The 19,614-nt window shown below is 45.3% G+C and overlaps 1 protein-coding gene across 3 annotated transcripts in view; it reads left to right on the top strand.

The window, feature by feature from the left end:
- The first annotated feature begins 7,520 nt into the window (after window positions 1–7,520).
- Window positions 7,521–19,614, top strand: part of RIN2 (Ras and Rab interactor 2) — an 81,163-nt gene continuing 69,069 nt past the window's right edge. The window contains exon 1 of one of the 3 annotated variants that reach the window (XM_057433135.1): window positions 7,521–7,541. The gene's annotated coding sequence lies outside the window, so the exon portion shown is untranslated. Of the gene's footprint in view, window positions 7,542–8,173; window positions 8,355–8,446; window positions 8,508–19,614 lie in introns of those variants that run through there. The other 2 variants (XM_057433134.1, XM_057433136.1) reach the window with 2 other exon arrangements.

Here is a 19,614-nt window from a genome sequence, read left to right on the forward strand (position 1 = left end):
GAGACCAAGGCATTTCCATGCAACTGTCACAACCCTGAAGGCTTAGAGTCTCCCAGTTGAAGTGGGCTGTGGGTAGTGAGCCTTCTCACCTTGCAGGGGATGCCCAGACACGGTAACCACACTTGAGAGAACCAGTGCTTGATGGTTAGGGTTTTCAGTGCCAAAATCCTTTATTAGGTTTTATTCTTTATGAGGCCTTCAGGCTGCTGGTGGGCTGCACAGCTCCAAGTTTCTAATCCTTGGTGCTGTGAGGTGGATGCACACCAGTACTCCCAAGCACATTGTGCTTCCTTGGAAGCTGAAGCAGAGGCAACATATGGCTGTGTCTCTCTCTGAAAGGGAATCAGGCAGACATAGGACTTGGGACAAACGCCGGGTATGCTGATTTGGTGTGTACTTTTCCTCCCTGCTGCAATGGTAATCAGCCCTCTTAGCACAGCTGAGCATCTGCCCACTTCCCCTCCAGCTGCTTTAAGTGGGCTGGCGTTAGCATTTGGAGAGAAAGAAGCACATCTTCAACCTTGGACTGTCAGGAACAAGCAGCGCTCTGTGCTGGTGTGAGCCTGCTTCACAGCGCCAAGCAAATGGTTGGAGACGAGTAGCAAGAATAAACAAAACCAGTTCAATACCGCAGCCTGGAGGGAGCAGGTGCGATGAAACCACTTCAAACCAGAGCAGTTGTTTACTGCAACTCGCACAAGAAGATGTTACAAGTGAGCTTTTAAAGAATGAATGGGAGGGGGGAAGACTGGCATCATTAACATATCAGCTGCAGTGGTACAGAACAGCGACGTTAAAAAGAGAACTCTGCTGTTATCTTTGTGTGTGAACTTAAATCAATACTTGGCCTGCCTAAAATTCTTTTCTGCTGACTGCAGGGAGAGCTTGGATTCCAGAAGTGTATTCTGTAATGTTGCAGAGCAATGCCATCTAGGGCATACAGACCTACAAATACCAACAGGAATGCTATCCATCCTTAGTGACAGAGCTTGCTGGATTGAATGTTAGTAACTGGTTCATCACATATTCATTAGGCCTGGTGGGGTTTGCTCGTTTTCAGTATCTGCTTCCAGTTTTCCAGAGCATGCTTCATGTCAGATATTAATGGATAGTTTTGTTCCAGTTGAGACTGGAAGACAGTGAGTTTCTGAATATACCTTATTTCCTCTGTAAATCCACTTGATAGCTTTCATCTGTGCAGCATATCAGGGATTATGAATTGTCTCTCTAATCTTCAACTACTCAAGGACTCCACCATGGCTGTGATTAGAGCAGCAATTCCCTTAGCAGATTAAACTATTAAACCTCACAGGCCAGATCTTGGCATCCTTATTCAGAAAGCTACTTTGTTACTGAGATCTTCCTGTTCAACCCAAGCTTCCTGCAGAATATGGCTCTGCGTTAACTGAAAAGGTCTCCAGGACCTGGTCCAGTTGCAGCTGTGTCCTTACTTCTGGCTGTTCCAGCTCTCTCCAGGCTGAGGACTAAGTGCCAAATACAAGTATGTAGCCACCTCCTGGGTTCCATGGAGGTCTGTGGCAATAACTGTTTATGAACCTGGACTCACAAGTACAACATTTTCTGTACAATCTTGTCCTCTCGATTCTTACCATTCGACTTTGTAGTGCTTGGCCTTTCCAATGAATGGTAACAATATTTTGTGGTGCTTAGGCCAATGTTGTTCAGCTCTGTAATGGGTTTTCTTGTTCTATGGACACAGATTTGCTCTCCACTGGAGAACAGCAATGGCTTTAGCTCTCAAATTAATCTCAGGAGATCCTTCAAACTGCAAAGCTGCACATCAGCTTCTGGACCAGCCAGCTTCTGCCCAGTTCTGTAAGATTTATGCTTGGAGCTGATTGTTCTCAGGTTATTTGCCTTGTATGACTTCACTGCTTTTACAAGCAGCTCCAAACTAAAGGCAAAATACTTGAAAGCACATTGGGAAATGTTAATGCTTCCACTAATAAAAACAAGAGCTTTTAATATAGATACAGGCCTTTTTTTTCCCCTCCTCTTGAATAATGGCAGTCTTGTTGCTATCCCAACAAAGGGAGGGCCTGATTCTCCTTCAGGTTTATAGTCATCTCCTTTGGCTGCCAAGAGATAATAAAGCAAATGCCTCCTGCTGCCTTAGAATGGCACTGCCTGTGGACACAAAAATGCACATACACTCAAGTGAAGCAGTGGAAGGCTGGGGAAGCAATGGGCAGATGTTACCAGGATTAATTAAGAAGTAGAAATTACATTAGTAATTAGATTTTTGTTGGGTGTAATTAAATGGTGCACTGTTAAAACACAATGCTGAAATGACAAATAACTAGTTGATCACGGTTCTCCCTAGGGATCTGTTTCCCCGTAAACTGCTATGGTGTATGTCACTTCTCATTGTAGCTGCAGATTTGAAGCATAATTTACTTTATTTGGCAAACAATCCTATGGCCAGGCTACAAACACTTTTCTCCCCTTTCTTCTTCTTCAGTAGTACTGTAAACATGACAGGATGACTCACAATCGTTACTTTCCTGCAAGTTGAGACAGTTGGAAGAGAAAGACTGGAAATGCCAGGCTGTGTGTTTTGGAAGACGATGAAAGCATGTTCTCATCTGCCTGTATCACACTCACCATCATGAAGGCAGAGACTAGTGACTCAGTAGCTGGTACTTCCAAGTGCTTTAAAACTGATGTCCAAGCTTGAATAAACTCAGGTTGCTGTGCTTCACTGGTGGATCTGAGACAATCAGATCAGTCAATTCAGAATTCAGGTGGAGTGAGGAAGAATTACCCAAATACAGGTACTATTCCCCTTCCCTCCTCCCCACACAGTATCACATAAAATAGATCATGTGTTTAGTGGTGGGATTAGAGTATGGCTCTGATTCTTCACAAGTTCCTGAGGATTACTCACAGCTAGTGTCTGGCAGTCATCATCTCTCTGGACAGAGCTCTCATCACCATTCTCGTGTCACGTTGGTTCAGGCTGTAGAGAAAGGAATAGGTTTTGGCACATATGCAGCTGGAATGAGCTTTCATTGGCAGCTGGAGGCTCATTATTGCTCCTCGCTCCCCAGTCTAATGAGGTTGCTGGTAAGGAGATGGAATTAGATGCTACGGCCCTTGCATTTTCCTGATATGGTGCTCGGAAAGGGCAGGACGTGCATAGTGCCCCTGGGTTGCTCTGGCCTGCACTCCTCAGGGAGTTTCTGAGCAACTCGGGGTTCTGGTCCACGTGCTCTTTGAGAGCTGGGATGTCAGAGTGAGCTCACTTCCCTGAACCGGTATTATCTGAATACTGTTTTCAAAAGAATACTTCAAATGAGAGAGAAGGTAAAAAAATAAATGCTACTGAGCTAGCAATGCAGTTATGCAGAATTTCCACTTATTTGTTTCCTGGCTGTCAGGAAGACATATAAAGAATAGCCGCTGTTGGTTCTCTCATCAGAATGCCACCATGGAAATCTGTCCTGATGTGGGGTGTGTTGAAAAGCTGTTGGCCAGATCCCCCTTCATGGAACAAGACTGAGAGAGCTGAACTTAACAATCACAGCACCGTGAAATAATAAAAGAGTGATTTCTTCCCATAGCTGCAGTGATTCACGACCATAAACAGCTTCACTCCTGTCCTTTGCTACCAGCAGTACGGGGGGGGGGGGGGGGAGCAGCAAAAAGAGAGTGGCTCTGCAATGAGTCTAGGAAATAGGAACGGGGATTCTCCTTCCATATCAAAGAGGCCATATGAAGCAGTAGAAGTGACCTGGGGCTTTTTAAATAACATTTGTCAAGCATGCTATTTATCACATTTGTGTAGCCTTTAGTTCAATAAATACAGGAATGCTGTATACTTGAATAAAAGCATGCTAATGCCCTGCAGTAAATGCGATGACCTGTAAAAGAGTTACTTGTTCCCAATCATGCAGGCAGAGCTGGGAAGGGAACCAAAATCTCTTGAAAATCAGGTTAATCCACAAGACATCACCTCTTTCAAAAACATTCTCCAATATAATGTCACACTTGCCAATGAGTGCAGGTAGGTAGGAAAGAAACGTGCCATGGGTGAATATGTTTGGGCTTATCTGAGTACCAAGTCATGTTTTTACTTAGTAAGAACTTTATCAAAATCTGGTAATGAGGACTCAGAGCAAGGTGCAGTACTGGCCAGCTACTGTATTGCCTCAGAAGGGAGAACTGACAGGTAAGGCATAAGTTCCACTTTTGAGGCTATTTCTTTGCCTGATACCAGTGTCTGTGGCCATGGAAGTGGCAAGAGGCAGCCATTAGCCAGAAGTCAAAGGGTTTAACTTCCAGCCTTCTCAAAACCCGCCCACAGGGATTAAGTCACGTATCTTTGACTGCTCCATTTGTTCAAAAAGTGTCTCTGTCTGTGTGACAATTGCAGCAGTGCCAGACAACAACAAGATTAACAACTTTCACTTGCAGGATGTCAGCATCTCACCAGTTTTGGGACCCAGCAAATTAGTGGTCAGCTCAGAAGGATGAGGTTCTGAATGACTTCTTTGCCTCAGTCTTCACTGGGAAATGCTCTGACCACACCACCCAAGTCTTGGAAGGCAGATGCAGGGACTGTGAGAAGGAAGACCCTAAGCCCACTGTAGGAAGGCATCTGGTTCAAGACCATCTTAAGAACCTGAATGTACATAAGTCCATGGGACCTGATGAAATCCATCCGTGGGTCCTGAAAGGAGATGGCAAATGAAGATGCTAAGCCACTGTCCATCATATTTGAGAAATCATGGCAGTCAGGTGAAGTTCCCAACAACTGGAAAAAGGGAAATATAACCCCCATTTTCAAGAAGGGGAAAATGAATGACCCAGGGAATTACAGAGCAGTCAGTCTCACCTCTGTGCCTGGCAAAATCTTGGAGCAGATTCTCCTGGCAGGCATGCTAAGGCACATGAAAATCAACAAGGTGCTTGGTGACAGCCAGCATGGCTTCACTAAGGGGAAATCCTGCCTGACCAATTTGGTGGCCTTCTATGATGGGGCCACAGAACTGATGGACAGGGGTAGAACAGTTGATGTCATCTACCTGGACTTGTGCAAAGCGTTCGACACTGTCCCACACAACATCCTTGTCTCTACATTGGAGAGACATCAATTTGATGGATGGACCACTCGGTGGATAAAGAACTGGCTGGATGGCCGCACACAAAGAGTTGTGGTCAATGGCTCAATGTCCGGCTGGAGACCAGTAATGAGTGGCGTCCCTCAGGGTCGGTGTTGGGACCGGTCTTGTCCAACATCTTTGTGCACCAGCTCTGCCTTTCGTCAGTGGTGAGATGGAGCTCCCAGTTGCTTGGTACTTCTCTTGGCAATCTCCTTTCACTCTGCTTTTGAGGTTCATGGTGTCTGTCTTGTGGCTTTTGCCTGTGTGAAGTGTTGGAGTGTGTGGCTGACAGGCTCAGGATAGCTGTCTACCTCAGCATTAATGAATCTGGAACATAGAAATGCTCTCTGTGACACTGAAATTTAGATGATGATGGAATATCCTCTGGATCTGGAAAATGAAGAGGGTGGAACAAGGAGAGATTCTGCCTCACCATACACAACAGGTCATGTCAGAGCCCAGAACAACTCGGGATTTCAATACCAGCCTCGCTACAGCTTGCAGAAAAACTAGTTGGCTCAGTTCTATGGGATTTGTTCACTTGTTGGTTTGTTTGTAGGGCTTTTTTCTTTCCAGGTGTGTAGGTATGTATGTGTTTGCTCTCTGGATGAAAAAAATCGTTAGGAAAATTAAATAAAACAATGAGGTCTGTTTTAGGCAGTTTTTGCTGTGTCTCCTTAAGGCAGTTTGATTCTCATCTCCCTCCTCCATTATAAAACATGCCTGAGTGCCAAAGTTGTTTTGCAAATCAGAACAAGAAATTTGACTTGGAGCCCAAAACGCATTACGCACATACTGCCAAAGGGTAAGATTTTGAGTGTACTTCAGTAATCGCTGTCGTGCTACAGGCTGAAACACACGTTGTGTTTTAAGGTGAGAATAGATCACTCTGAAATCATTGGTGAATGTGGCCAGGCTCTGGAGGGCTGGGGAGGATGCACCTCCATGGCTGGGAGGTTGCACAGGTTTTCCTGTGGTGCAGCAGCAGCATGTTCAGCACACAAGAGACAGATGCCAGCGACTCATCTGCCTTTCATGTAAAGTGCTGCAGTTTCTCTTCTCCCTCCTGCAGAGCTCACAGCAATGTAGCAGGCTTCAAGGGTAGGAGCCAGTGGAAGAGGAAAATCTCTTGGTGCAGGAATCGCAGGTACCATGAGAGAAACTAGCAGAAGGAATTAATAATTGCTGCTCCCTGCTGCAGTTGCCAGGGTGTGACAACAGATAAGCAAGTCTGTTTCCCATCCCCTCAGCAACTACTCAAGACACTGGAGATCCCAGTAACGCTGTTTTCCTTTGTACTTGTAACAGAAATAACAAACAGGAGTTCTGATTTTTAGAGCTAAAGGACATACTGCCCAGGCCAAGTCTAAACCAAATCACATGGGAAAGCCACCCTCACCTCGCCGGGGTGTGTAATACAGCAATGCAGCAGCTTGGGGAAGGCCAAGTGCCATTTCTTGTCTGGACTAGTTGAGTCCTCTGCGGCATCCCACCAATGCTTAATGCCTTCTGCCTACACGTGGGTCTCTGCCGCACACCCATATGATGACAAATATAGCCCAGCCATTCAGGGCTGGGAAAACCCTCCTTTTTTGCAGGCTTACTGTGTGTATAGAAAATCATGCCTAGCCCATGCTCACAGCTGGATTGAGGGAGGGTCTCAATCAGGGATAAATAAACACAAACTAGGAAATTTCACCCAGTCCCTCAGGTATGTGGAGGGCTGTGTGCAGCAAAGTGATTTTTTCCAGTAAGTTTTCTCCAGCACTTAGAGACCAGTTCTGCTCCAGTTCAGCAGGGCTGGCTGTGTTCTAACCTGCCTCTCATATACTCTCTTGTTTGCTGCTTTTCCTCTGTGGCTGGCAGTACTTTGCTAACTGCTCCCACATGCTTTTTTGGGGGGTCAGTGGTGCCTCCTCCCTCTCTGTAAGGGTACCCCTGTGCTCTGACAGCTATGCCAAGCCAGGCACTGCAAAACAGGACTTCAGTGCAATCTGCTAGGCTACCTGAATAAACACTAGCAGTTTCCAGAGGTACTAGGACTGGAAAGCCAGCCATGGTATCTCTCGCGATAAATGCTTGTAAATGCTGAAGATCTGACAGGAAAGGTTCCGGTGGCCCTTGAGCCAGCTTGCAGAACTCGCCACTGGTTTTGCACCAGGCAAGCAGGATTTACTGCAGCCGCCTCCATCTCACCGCCGAAGTTTCACATCTCTGTCCAAAGACACCTAGAGGTTAAACGAAAGCTGCAGCAGCAGAAACTGCTCAGATGCATTAAGCGGTTGCATCCATGAGCCAATCAGGTCTCTTATGCGTGAAGATTAATAGCCGCTTTCACAGAAGCCATGAATTGATGTAAATGTCACCACCTTGTAAATAAGACAGCATTGCTTTGCCCTGCTTCCTCAAAGCCAGGTAGGCATCCACCTTTCATTTTAATGGTCTGAATTTTGGACTCGGTATGTGCCCTTTAAGTAGATTTTTCCACCCCTGTGTGCCTTTGAATATGTTCCTAATCATGCTTTGCTGCCTTCAGTGTGGTTGCGAGCATTCCTAACGGGTACTCTATTTATGGAGAAAGCAGCTGCCAGACTGGAAGGAGAAGCCTGCTCTCCTGTATTTTAGTTATAGAAATAACCTGCACTGAACTCAGTCTAATGAACTTGCGATGCAATGAGCGCTGGGATCCTGGAGTGAGCCGCGGAACCAGCGCATCCCCACGGCACGAGGGCTGCAGTTCATCTTCTCCAGGGTCAGCTGAAGTCAGTGACGGGCGCATCGGCACAGGGGTGCGCGACGAGAACTGCGCTTCCCCGCGGCTGCGGCCGGAGCTCCGCGGGCACAGCTGGGCCGTGCGTGGGGAGGCGGCAGAATCGCTCCGCGCCCCGCGCGGTTTTCGGCCCGGTTGTTGAGAGGCGCGGCAGCGCCCGGGCTCCGGGAGCGCCTCTGAGCCCCCCCCGGCTCTGCGGCCCTCGGTCTCCCCGGCAGAGCTCCCGATACTCCGGTGCTACGCGGCCCCGGCACTGACCGCGCCTCCAGCCCTGCCGTGCGGCTGCAGGGGGCGGGCCGGGCGCGGGGCGCAGGCGCCTGGCCCCAGGAGGGACCCGGCTCCGGGGTGACGGCAGGGGCGGCCCGAGCCGAGCGGCGGGCACAAAGCGGCGGCCGCTTCCCGCGCCTCGGCCCGGCGCGGCTCCCCGCAGCGCTGCCGCTGCTGCCCGGCGGCGAGAGGTAAGGGGCGGGTGGGGCTCGGCGGCCGGGTGGAGGGGCCCGCGGCGGCTGCTTGAAACCGCTGCCCCACGGGAGCGAGCGGAGCGGGGGACACGAGGGCCGCGAAGGGGCGCGGTGCTGGGAAGCGTCGCTCTCCGCCCCGGCGGGAGGCAGGTGAGGAGCCGGGCTGCAGCCGGTCCCTCTTCCTCACCCCTTCCTTCCCCCTCTGGGCTGCCTCTGCCGCGGCCAAGGCCAGGGCGGGCCGGGCCCCGTCTCCCTGCGGCAGGTCCCAGGGAATGTGGTCCAGGGCCTGCACACACCGGGCTGCTGCTCCCTACTCGGTGCCAGGCCTCAGCACTGGGGCTCGGGGCCACCGCCCGCCCCGCCGTGCCCTGCCCTGCCCGGGCACCCCGCTGCCTGCCGGGGGACCCTCATCGACTGCTTCCAGCTGCGCCGGCCATCCCGCCCCCCTCCTGCTGCTGTCATCTGTGTGAGTAAGTCGTACAGCCTTGGAAGAGAAAGCTTAGTGCATGTTTGCAGTTCGGTGCGAGCCCCGTTTAGGGCCTGCAGTCAGTACGCCGTACACACTGTCAACAGTAGTTGAGCAAGGCTGAATGAAGTGTTCTCAGTGTGGGCATCTGCATTGCTTTTCTGACTGGATTAGGGCTTCCCAGGGCCCAAAAGATGGGGATACAACATATCTTTTGTCAGTTCCTCTTGTTAAATATTTTCTTTTAAATATTATGATAAAAGTTTATTTTCAGTCACACAGGTCCAATTTGATAAATGCAGAAAAGCAGAAGGTGTACTTTCATCTGTTAGCTTGATTCCTTTGTTGTATTATTTTTCTAAGCTACTTAGCTCTCATTTCTTGTATTTGCTTATTTTCTAAAGTCTTACTCTAGTGCCTTTATAAGTAAGGAATAGCTTTATGTGCCTTTGCCAGCTCAGCTGTGTTGAGGATTGCATAAAACATGATTTCCACCTGGTATTTCTTTGTTCAAAAGCTCCGGGTGGGGGGGGAGGGAACAGGACAGTGCTTGCAAGAATGCCCTTTCTCTGTTAGAATATAGCTTGTTTGGAACAGCCGAGGGACCTGACAAGTGACTGGACTAACTGTGTTTGACTGGAGTTACTGCATTTGCAGAAGTGCACTATTGGCCAGGTGCAGGCTGTAAGGCTGATGAGACAGTGCTCAGAAAAGCAAATACTTGGAGCTTTAGACTGTGCCATTCCACAGGAATTCTGTCTTCAACTCAGCTATGTCTGCACTGACTCTCTGAGTAACTCTGTTTTGCTGGGATAAAATATGTTGGTATAGCTGTTGAACCAAGCTCTTGCCTTTCCACAGGTCACATCTATGTTACATTTTATTGGTTTTAGATCTATTTAGCTTTTCAATATTTGATTAATAGGTTACTTGGGACCCAAATAATTAATTGAGCAGGAAGACTGATAAATAGAGTTGTCAGTCACATAGCTACACAAGAAAATTGTGCTGTGATTCTGAAAACATTTATGTGGAACAGTCCCCTGTATTTTATCATATGTGATCCTAGGGTGCATTTAGTTTCATTAAGAGGATTTGTATTCAATCTCCTGCCTCATTCTTTGTGTTAATTAAAAACATTAGATAAGAAGTAATTGCCAAGAATATCAGCAATATTGACTCTTCTGAAAATGGTGATGGAAGAGCTGCATGGAACAAGATTCCAGTATGTTGTTTGGAATACACTCACCAAGTGGGTTTTGAGGCTGACTTTTCCTCTTCAAGGGATTTCTGTAGGTTTCAGTCTGTTTATATTTGCTTAACTTGTAAATATTTGGATTTTTGTGTTTGGTTTTGCCCCTCAGCAGATTTGGGATCCCACAGCACTGTTGTAAATGGGCTACCAGGTTAAAGTTTCCCTGGTAGGTAAGTCTGTTGAGGCTGGGTTGTACAGTAGCTGTAATGCAGGTTTCTTCTCCAGCTAAGCCTTTAAAAGGACAGCTAGCATAAATATTATTCTGTGCTGAGAAGCTGATCCTGTTAAGCTTCAGGATTTTCAGGCTGCTTGAAAAATTTCTGGTGGATTGAGAAACTTTTGTGCTGAATAAGGTGCGAACTCGGGAAAGCATCATCTGCTATTCAGAGCAGAGGTGACCCAACTGTGGTGTTTATTTGGGTTTTATTTATTTCAGAAGTTCAAATTCAGTTGTCAAGGGCTCTGTGGCCCATGAGTGGTATGAGTGTGTGCTCCTGGCACAAGCTGGATAAGGTGTGTCAAGGGGCTCTTGTGGCTGACTTTGGTGGATTCTCTATCACCCTTTTGCACTCCCAGCCAACTTGGTGTCGCTTGCTCCAGCTCTGAGGCCCTACAGGGAGGTGTGTCATGGTCTCCGTGTGAAAATACTCTGCTGGCCCCCTCCCTAGAGGCTGGGAGGTTGAAGCATACAATGCGTGATCGACTGTGTTGAGGTCTGTGGCTAATAGAACCAGGAACATTGGCTCCTGTTGCTCCCAAGTATATCTAATGTAGAAGATAACAAGCCCTTTTACTTAAGGCTCAGAGGCGTTTTTGGATTGTTTCTAAAGATAGATCAAATGTAGTTACTAAGGCACTGAACAAACAGTAGGGTGACTAAATATTTCACTGCTACTAGAATAATGCAGCTGTCACATTGTAGTGATAAGTAACTCATTCATCTCCCATCAGCAGGAGGAAGTTGAGAGGGTACTACATGAAGTAGATATGGTCTTAGTCCTTTTCTTAACATGTTACCAGACCACTCTCACAGCTTTTTAGCCCTGTAGCATCACTGAGGGGCTCTGGATCAGGAGCTGAAAGGGGCTCAACAGCAAAATTGTGGTCTCTCCTTCCAGAAGTAGCGACTCCAAACACGGGCTGGAGCAACGTACAGAAAGCTAGTTCTGTGGTCATGTGTATTGTAGGCTCCATGGTTGTGCAGAACTTGCCTGTGGCTCTAAATACTTACCATAGTGTACAGATCTTGAAAATAAGAGGTTTACATACCTCTAATCTGTAATTGGAGATTTATCACGATGTGTCTCAGAAAAACCTTTAAAATTCCTTCCTTAAGAGTTGCTTGGGAAGAATGCAAAGCAGAGTCAAGTGTTGCTAGTTAAACCATTTTTTTTTGTTGTTCCAGTCACTTATCATTCAATTGGTACGTTCAGTGTGTACTGGGAGAGGGGACGGAAGTGTAACTAAATATTTGGCACCCTGCGTTAAATTGAGTCACTGTGTAAAAAAAAAAATAAAAAAAAGGCAAGCACAGGAGTGATATAGTGTAGTAGGAATTGGAGAGATATGAGGCTCCAATTTCCAATATATACCTTAATTTAGAACACTGAAAATTATTCCTGACTCAAGAAAATCTGCAGCAAGACTCTTAGATGCAGTACAGTTATCCCATGTCTTCTTATGGAACATATTATGAGAGCTGGAAAGGATATCACATCCACTTCTTGGCATTTGTGGTGCTTATGACCTAGAGTAGGATCACTTACAATCATCAGCTTTATCTGATGTTTCACCACCTACAGTTACCCAGTCCTAAGGCAGTCTGGCCTACCATACTTGTTCAGGAGTCTGAGTGTTTGCAGTTTGAATGGGACCAAGGAGAAAAGGGCTGGAAGGGATGTAGAATTTTCTTAGTCTCTTGGCTGCTCTGAGATGCAAAGTGGTTTGTTTGTGGAAGGGTGGCTGCTACCACTTTGCATTCTTGGCTGTAGACTGAAGTGCTTACGTTGTCCTTATCCCACTTTTGGTCTGGACCCTGTGTGATACTGACCTGGAAGGGGAGGTGTTCTGTAACCCAGCCTCTTTTGGTTTAGAGAGTGTCTTTTAGACAGATCAAGACAAACATGTGCAGTCTTTCTTCTGCCTTTTTGTTCCACAACACTGCCATAGAAATGAAAGGTGATGAAGGACTTGCCAGGCATCATAGAATCATAGAATAGTTAGGGTTGGAAAGGACCTCAAGATCATCAAGTTCCAACCCCCCTGCCATGGGCAGGGACACCTCACACTAAACCATATCACCCAAGGCTCTGTCCAACCTGGTCTTGAACACTGCCAGGGATGGAGCATTCACAACCTCCCTGGGCAACCCATTCCAGTGCCTCACCACCCTAACAGGAAAGAATTTCCTCCTTATATCCAATCTAAACTTCCCCTGTTTAAGTTTTAACCCATTACCCCTTGTCCTGTCACTACAAGTCCCTAATGAAGAGTCCCTCCCCAGCATCCCTATAGCCCCCCTTCAGACACTGGAAGCTGCTATGAGGTCTCCACACAGCCTTCTCTTCTCCAGGCTGAACAGCCCCAACCTTCTCAGCCTGTCTCAGCCCATGGCCGCCTCTACACTGGACCTCCTGTCCTGAAAAGCATCTGCTCTCCCAGCAGATGATGAGGTTGCCAAGATGGAGATGAAGGTTTGTGCAGTGTAGAAGCACAAGTCCTTTCCTCATCCAGGCACTGCACTGCTGGGCCCAGTCATGGCAGCCCATGTGAAAAGCATGTGTAAAGCACGTGCTGCTGCTCTGTGAGCTCTGCATGTGGAGCCCACCCTGTGAAAGCAGAGTGACAGGAAGGTGTTTGTGCAGCACAGGCCATTTGGCAAGATGTCACCTCATGGTGGACCTAGTTCTCCTCTCTTTGACAGTAAGTTTTATACTAGCTCTCTTAACTTCAAGGGAGTTGCTCCAGAATTCACGCAAATTTTGAATGAGGCCCAAGGGCTTGGTTTTTGTCCTTGTGACTTTTTCTTGACTTCTGTAGTTTTTACAAGCCTATGTCTGTAAAGTCCATGCTTAACTCTTCTAAATAAAATAAAACATTTTGCAGGATGGATAAACCTGTATCTGTCCATTTTGGGTTGTAGGATTTTTTTTTCCTCGCGTATATATTGAAAGCTTGCAGAAAGATTTAAATATGTTCTTGAAGAAAAGTGACTGACATTTATTGTCTTGTAATTGCAAGACTGATAGTATATGCATTTGTTGTGTGCTTAGGAGAAGTTGGAATATACATATACTTTTTTTTTATCTGCTATTCAATCTAAGTTAGTTTGATTTGCATTTATCTGAGAATAGTCTTCTGTCTACTGCAATGCTTTGAAAAGAAGCTGGCTGATAAAGCAGGTGTGTATTTTTGGTGGTTTTATTTTTCTGCCTTGAGATCAGCAGAGAGAAATTGCTTACACATAAAGGAAAAGAAATTGTGGAGCTGTCATCGCATTCTCTTAGACTCATTCTGGGGTTGGTTTTGCAATGCTATAAACAACTCGGTTGAAAACTACTCCACATTAATACCATACTGCGCTCTTCAAAGCTGATAGGATTCTGCTGACAGTGTGAGTATGAGAAGTGTGTGAAGATGTCGCCATGGTAGAGTGAAAGTAGCGAAAGGAAGTTAGTCCTACTAGTTCTCTGGCAGGAATAGCAGTATTTTGTGATATGTAATCATCATATATGATTTGGAATTAGTGAACCCATTTGTGTGGCTGTTGCATGAAAAGGCTATTAATGATGCTGCACCATGGAGGGATCTGGTCTGTGCGGGTGATGTATAACAATAGGGTTGGTTGAGGCATAGGAATTGCATTTTTCCTCCCAATCTTGGAACAGGGTTTCCAAGATAGCCTTATAAATGAAAGGTCTTGGAAGGTGTCTTACATGTGACTTGTCTCTGAAGAGTAAAAGCCCTGCTGTACACAGAAGCTGGTGTCATCTTCTGGAATTCTGAAAAGCCTGGAGGCACTGAATCATTTTGTATGTTATTTAGAAACTAAGGGACAAATCCTTAGCTGCAAATGACATGCTCTATTACAACAAATGGAGCAGTGCAAATTGTCTCTGGTGAGGGATGATAACAGTCCTCTCCTCAAACCCATGTATACAGCCTTAGAGGTAGAAACAGCTTTATTGAGGGGCTTCTCTCAGAAAAAAAACAAACAAAACCAAAGCAAAACGAAAACAAACCCTTCCAAAAATAACCCCCAAATTAACTGTTCCTCACTCCACTGGCTCCAGAATGTGAATGTAAACTGGGCAAATGCCCAGGACTAAACACAGTGCTCTAAACATGGTCTCATAAGTGGCTTGTAAAGGAAAAGAAAAAAAAAACCAAACAACAAAACCCCAAACTTTTTTGACTTTTAAAAGGTTTTCTTTCCTTTTTTTTTTTTCCCCCCAAAATGATGTTTTTGGTTTCTGCGTTATATTTGCTGAATAGAAATCCGTGTTTTCCAGTAATTAACTCCAGGGCTTTTTCACCCTGATTTTGTTGAAACATATTCCCAACATGAAAATAACCCGAAGTCTTACAGGATTTTCTTTCACACATGCTGTGTGTTACATTTGCTGGCACTCCATTTTTTAACTTGCCTCTGGATCCATAGCCTTGTCTTCCCCTTAATCCTTTGCTCAATAATTTCTCTTAATATAGGATGCTTTTTGAACATGTGCCAAAGCATATATTTAAATACATTGAGAATGAATGTGTGGAAAGCAATGGAAATATTTGCTTGACTGAACTGGTTGTGTTCCTCACTCAGCTTAATGGTTCAGATGAAGATTCAGAGCCGTGGACCATGTGAGGATGGCAGGAGGCAAGTATGAGTGAGTGATCAGAGCAGCACGTTGAGTTAGTGTGTGGAGAAATGCTGTTTACTGTAGAAGAGTATCCTCTCTTGTCTTCCTGCCCTGGAGATGCCCATTCAGGTGCTTAAAGCAAAAGCCAAAAGTTTGGCCATGGGGTGGTTTCTCCTGCGTGGAGAAATGGGCAGAATTGCCAACTGTTGTTTTCCAGCTCAGACTGGGCTGATGTGGCAAGGTGCTGCCTTTTACTTGGTCTTCATGCTAATTCTGTGAGTGAACTTTGTGATAACTTTAACTTAGGAAGGAAGTGAGGCCCAGACTGCTTCCATTTAGGATCTGCTTGTGTGGGAAACTGCTCAACACTTTTTGCAAAAAAGTTAAGTTTTTTTAACTTTCTTTCTTTTTTTTTTTCCTCCCTGTTTAATGCACCCACAAAACCAAGCCATAACCTTCACAACAATAAGCACGCATTCTTTTGCCAGGTGCAGCCTTGCAATGCTTTAAGATGCATAACTTGCTGAGACTGTAACTGAGGAAAACAGATACTGGCAACTAGGAGATGTGAATTGTCATAATAAGCTATTTTAGCTACAGCTGGGGATTTAAAAAAATCGTAATTTATTCACTGTGTTCACAGTAGTTAATGCAAGATGAAAAGTCGTAATTTGAACACTTTGAATAGTTTGGGAGAGAAAGCCAGGGTTCTGGCACGGTGTTTGCCAAGGGCTATACCTGTTTGGTTTGCCTGTCTGGAACCGTCAGGGTACCCTGGATCATTTAAATTGTCTGCCCATGTGCCACAGTATAACCCCAACTTTGTACATAGGTTTTACTAGCATCTGTCTGGAGACAGCTGTTTAAAATGCTGGTAGTTTTGGAAGTTAAAGTTCAGTTTTAGGAAGTGCAAGTCAAGAATATGAATTGTAGCCCTGTGACTTTTGCTGCTGGTAGTGTGAACTTAAATGCTAGCTGCAATAAAGCTCATATCCTGAAGTGTTCTTCTGAATGTGTGTAGACCTGAGAACTGCTGCTGAGGTCTTCATAAACTGCTTTTAAATATCCAGAATTTTAGAAAATGATCTTTGAGCTGTGAGTAAACTTTTCCACTGGTTAAGTGTATTGGACTTGGGAAACTGCAGAGTCAATTAGGAATGTGGGAGTCTAATAGCCCCGAGCCATGTCCCAGAAAGGTGCCATCCCTGCATGCCCTGCCATGTGAGAAATAGACTGTGGCTCCACTTAATTTTGATACACTCCACTTATTTTGATACATTCCACTTATTTTGATACAATAAGAACAATGAGCAAAAGCTATGGCGCAGCAGTGATGTTTGAGTCTCACCACCATGTCCCGAGGACTTACGCAGAAAGCCCCAGTTCAAACTTGTATCAGTGATCTTCATTTTATGCATTGCTTGGAATTTTTGGCTTATTTAATTGGACTGAAAATGAGGGTCCACCATCGAGTGAACAGCTTCCCTTTGGTTAATTCAAATTTTCTGTTTAGTGGTGCCATAAGAATTCTTAAGTCGTGTGTGTTGCATGGATGAAAGCACAGCTCATCATTTTGTCTTCACTAGAAAGATATTCTCAGTGTTTGCTTTACAGCATGTCTCTTAAAATATTTAATTTTATTTCAATTTTTTTTCTAGAAGATATGATCTGCCAAGATAAATATTTATTATAGTGTGGATTCATTTTTTGATGTCTATATGAAAATCATTATTTCATCTGCTGGTATTTCATGAATGACTGGGCATATGTTAGCTATCACTTCTAGTGTATTTCCCATGTAGGTTAACAGCAGCTCTGGAAGCCAGCGGAGTGTTTTAGCTCTATCTTGTATGCTTTGTTCCTTGCTAACGACAGTATACTTGCGTGTGCACTCCCTTTTGGCAGACACGCCGAGCATCTCCCTTTACTGCTGGTAGTCTTCTATTTGCCAGGCCCTAGTCTAGACTTGAGAACCATTGCGTTCACTACTCCACAGTGAGCTAGAGGCATTTTTGCTTTAATTTAGTATCACAGCCATGTCAAAGCTTAATCTTCTATTTAAGGTTTGTTTCAGGCCAAGCAATATCTAATATTATGTCAATTTCACTGGTGCTCCCTGTGTTGCTTTATAATGTTCTGTGTTTTGCTTAGCAATTAAAGCTGGTTTACATGCTTTTACATTAAAAACTGACAGTAGGTGATAGTTGTCTTTCAGTAGTTACTAATGATTTAATAATGACTAGAATATTATTAGTTCTAATGCTGACCATCTAATGATCCTGGCAGGCTTTTGGTTATACCACTAAAGTGTGAAATGTAAAACTAAAGAAAAGTCTTGGGCCTTGGGATGAGCTGAGTAGTAAGTTTAACTAAGGATACCTGGATGGAGACACTAACTTGGAAGCAGTGAATTGAAGAAAGTAATCTTACTATCAACACATTGTTTCATACCACCTGTTCCTTCACAAACAAAGCTAAGAGAGTTGGGGCTGTTCAGCCTGGACAAGAAAGGCTGCGTAGTGATGTCATAGCAGCCTTCCAGTATCTGATGGGGGCCTACAGGGATGCTGGGGAGGGACTCTTCATCATGGACTGTAGTGACAGGACAAGGGGTGATGGGTTCAAATTAAACCAGGGGAAGTTCAGGTTAGATATAAAGAAAAAGTTCTTTACTGTGAGAATGCTGAGGTGCTGGCACAAGGTGCCCAGAGAAATGGTAAATGTTCTGTCCCTCGTAGTGTTCAAAGGCAAGTTGGACAGAGCCTTTGGCAACATGGGCTAGTGTGACATATCCCTGCCCATGGCACGGGGGTTGGGACTAGATGATCTTAAGATCCCTTCCAAACATAACTATTCTGTGTTTCTATGTTTATCGCTGTAGTTAAAACTCCTGCTAGTAGGCAGTGCATAATTTATTATGGGAAGACTCCTTGGGTTTTTGCTTTATTGGTCTTTATACTTCCCACACGCAGGTGGACGTTTTGTTCCCCGCAAAGCTCTTGTTTGTAAGGATGTTTCCCTTCCTGGCAAGGATGGGCTTGTAACACTGGTTACAAGTGTTTCCTCTGTGTTGAGGGGGAGCGTGCCCTTTGGGCCCAGCAGAATGGGAAGAAAGCCTTCATTTTGCTAGCGGAAATCTTCATTTGGAACACTTTACTGGAATCTGATGCATTAAAGGGACAACAAATTAGGAAAGGTAGATCATTGGTTCAGCTCATGCTCTGTAATCTTTCCATTCAGCAAGAGGTTTATATATGTATGATTTTAGCTATGAATGGTTCTTCAGTTTTTTCCTGTGCTTTTCCTAATTGACACACTTTGTTAGATGACCATTAATGCAGCATAGGCCAACAGGTCACGTTTAACTCTTGACGCTACAGTAAAGGTCCTGACAAAAATAAACCACCAAGTCTAGCAGCTTACAGGTTGTATACACTATCCCTGACATCTGTAAAGCCCTATTTAGTTTGGATGTACAATCTCCAACGAAAGGTAGGTCATGTAAAGTTTTGGCAAAGTTCATGATACATGATGCCTGTAGGATGACTGAGCATTTTATGGAATCCCTTGCTTTTATTCATCCACTGTCCAGAAGCTAGCATAGAAAGCTGGTTGTCAGTTGAAACCTTTTGTCTCAAGCTTGTCAGCTTTTAACTGAAGGCAATATGTTATTTCCTAGCTGCTTAAACCCATTTCTAGTCTAGTATCTACATATCTAGGTGTGAAACGTGCAAGTGCAAGGAGGGTATGTTTCTGTATGAATTCCTGCATTTGAGGAGAATGGGGAGAGGTGCTCTTTGGTGGCAAGCTGCTAAGAAGCATGGAGCTGTTTGAAAGAGCTTGTGGGCTTGGAATGTGTTTCTGATCAAGAGATTCACAAGCAAAAGTCATTGAAATTCGCTGAGCATGCAGGCTTTAGACAAGTAGCTATTGCAGCTGCATTTGCAGTGCTGGCATGGGGCAGTCAGTGTCTGATGCTGTACAAGGAAGCAACAGTAGAAAGCTTACAGTAAGATGTCACTGTCAGGATGGCCAAAGTGTGGAAGGAGAAATGGAATCACAAGAGTGAAAAGTGGTTTAGATGTTTTAGAACTGAGTTATAGTCTGGGTCTCTTTCCACTATGCATTGCCAAACAATAGATTGCCTGGACAAGAGAGAAACCACTGCAGTTATATTCTGCAGAATATAACTTTTATCTGAAGGGGAATTAGAAAGAAATGGGTTCTAGCCCTTCAAGCTAAGAGTAAATGTTGGAAACATGACCTGGATGCAGTCAGACTGGCAGCTGACAGTAGCTGCTGCTGTTACACTTTGGGCTTTAAAGGCAAGAGAAAGAGCTTTGCTCCTTTTTGAACCCTGTAATGGCATTAGGAAACTCAGCTGATTGTAACAGCCCCTCTGGGCTGGTAAAGGAGCGGGTAGGAAGAGTGGACCAGCAGTGCCTCTAAGCTTATGCTTTCCTGGTTGTCAGGGGGTTCTCAGCATCAAATGTCAGTTCATTCCTTGGGGGGTAGGGGATGTTGGCCTCATCAGGGGTTTCTGGACAGCTCCAGTTGCCCTTTGTGCAGGCCCTGGGAAACATAATGGACTTTGCTTGATTTCTGTCTTCAGGAGGAAGCCAGTACCAGCTCTTTGCTGGGCATTGTTCATGTTCACCTGCTGCAGTAGGGGTTGGGCTAGGA

This window comes from Pezoporus wallicus, unplaced genomic scaffold (genome assembly GCF_028554395.1).
Source record: "Pezoporus wallicus isolate ANWC-B61680 ecotype Strahan unplaced genomic scaffold, APGP_CSIRO_Pwel_v1 contig_5416, whole genome shotgun sequence".
NCBI lineage: Eukaryota > Metazoa > Chordata > Aves > Psittaciformes > Psittacidae > Pezoporus > Pezoporus wallicus.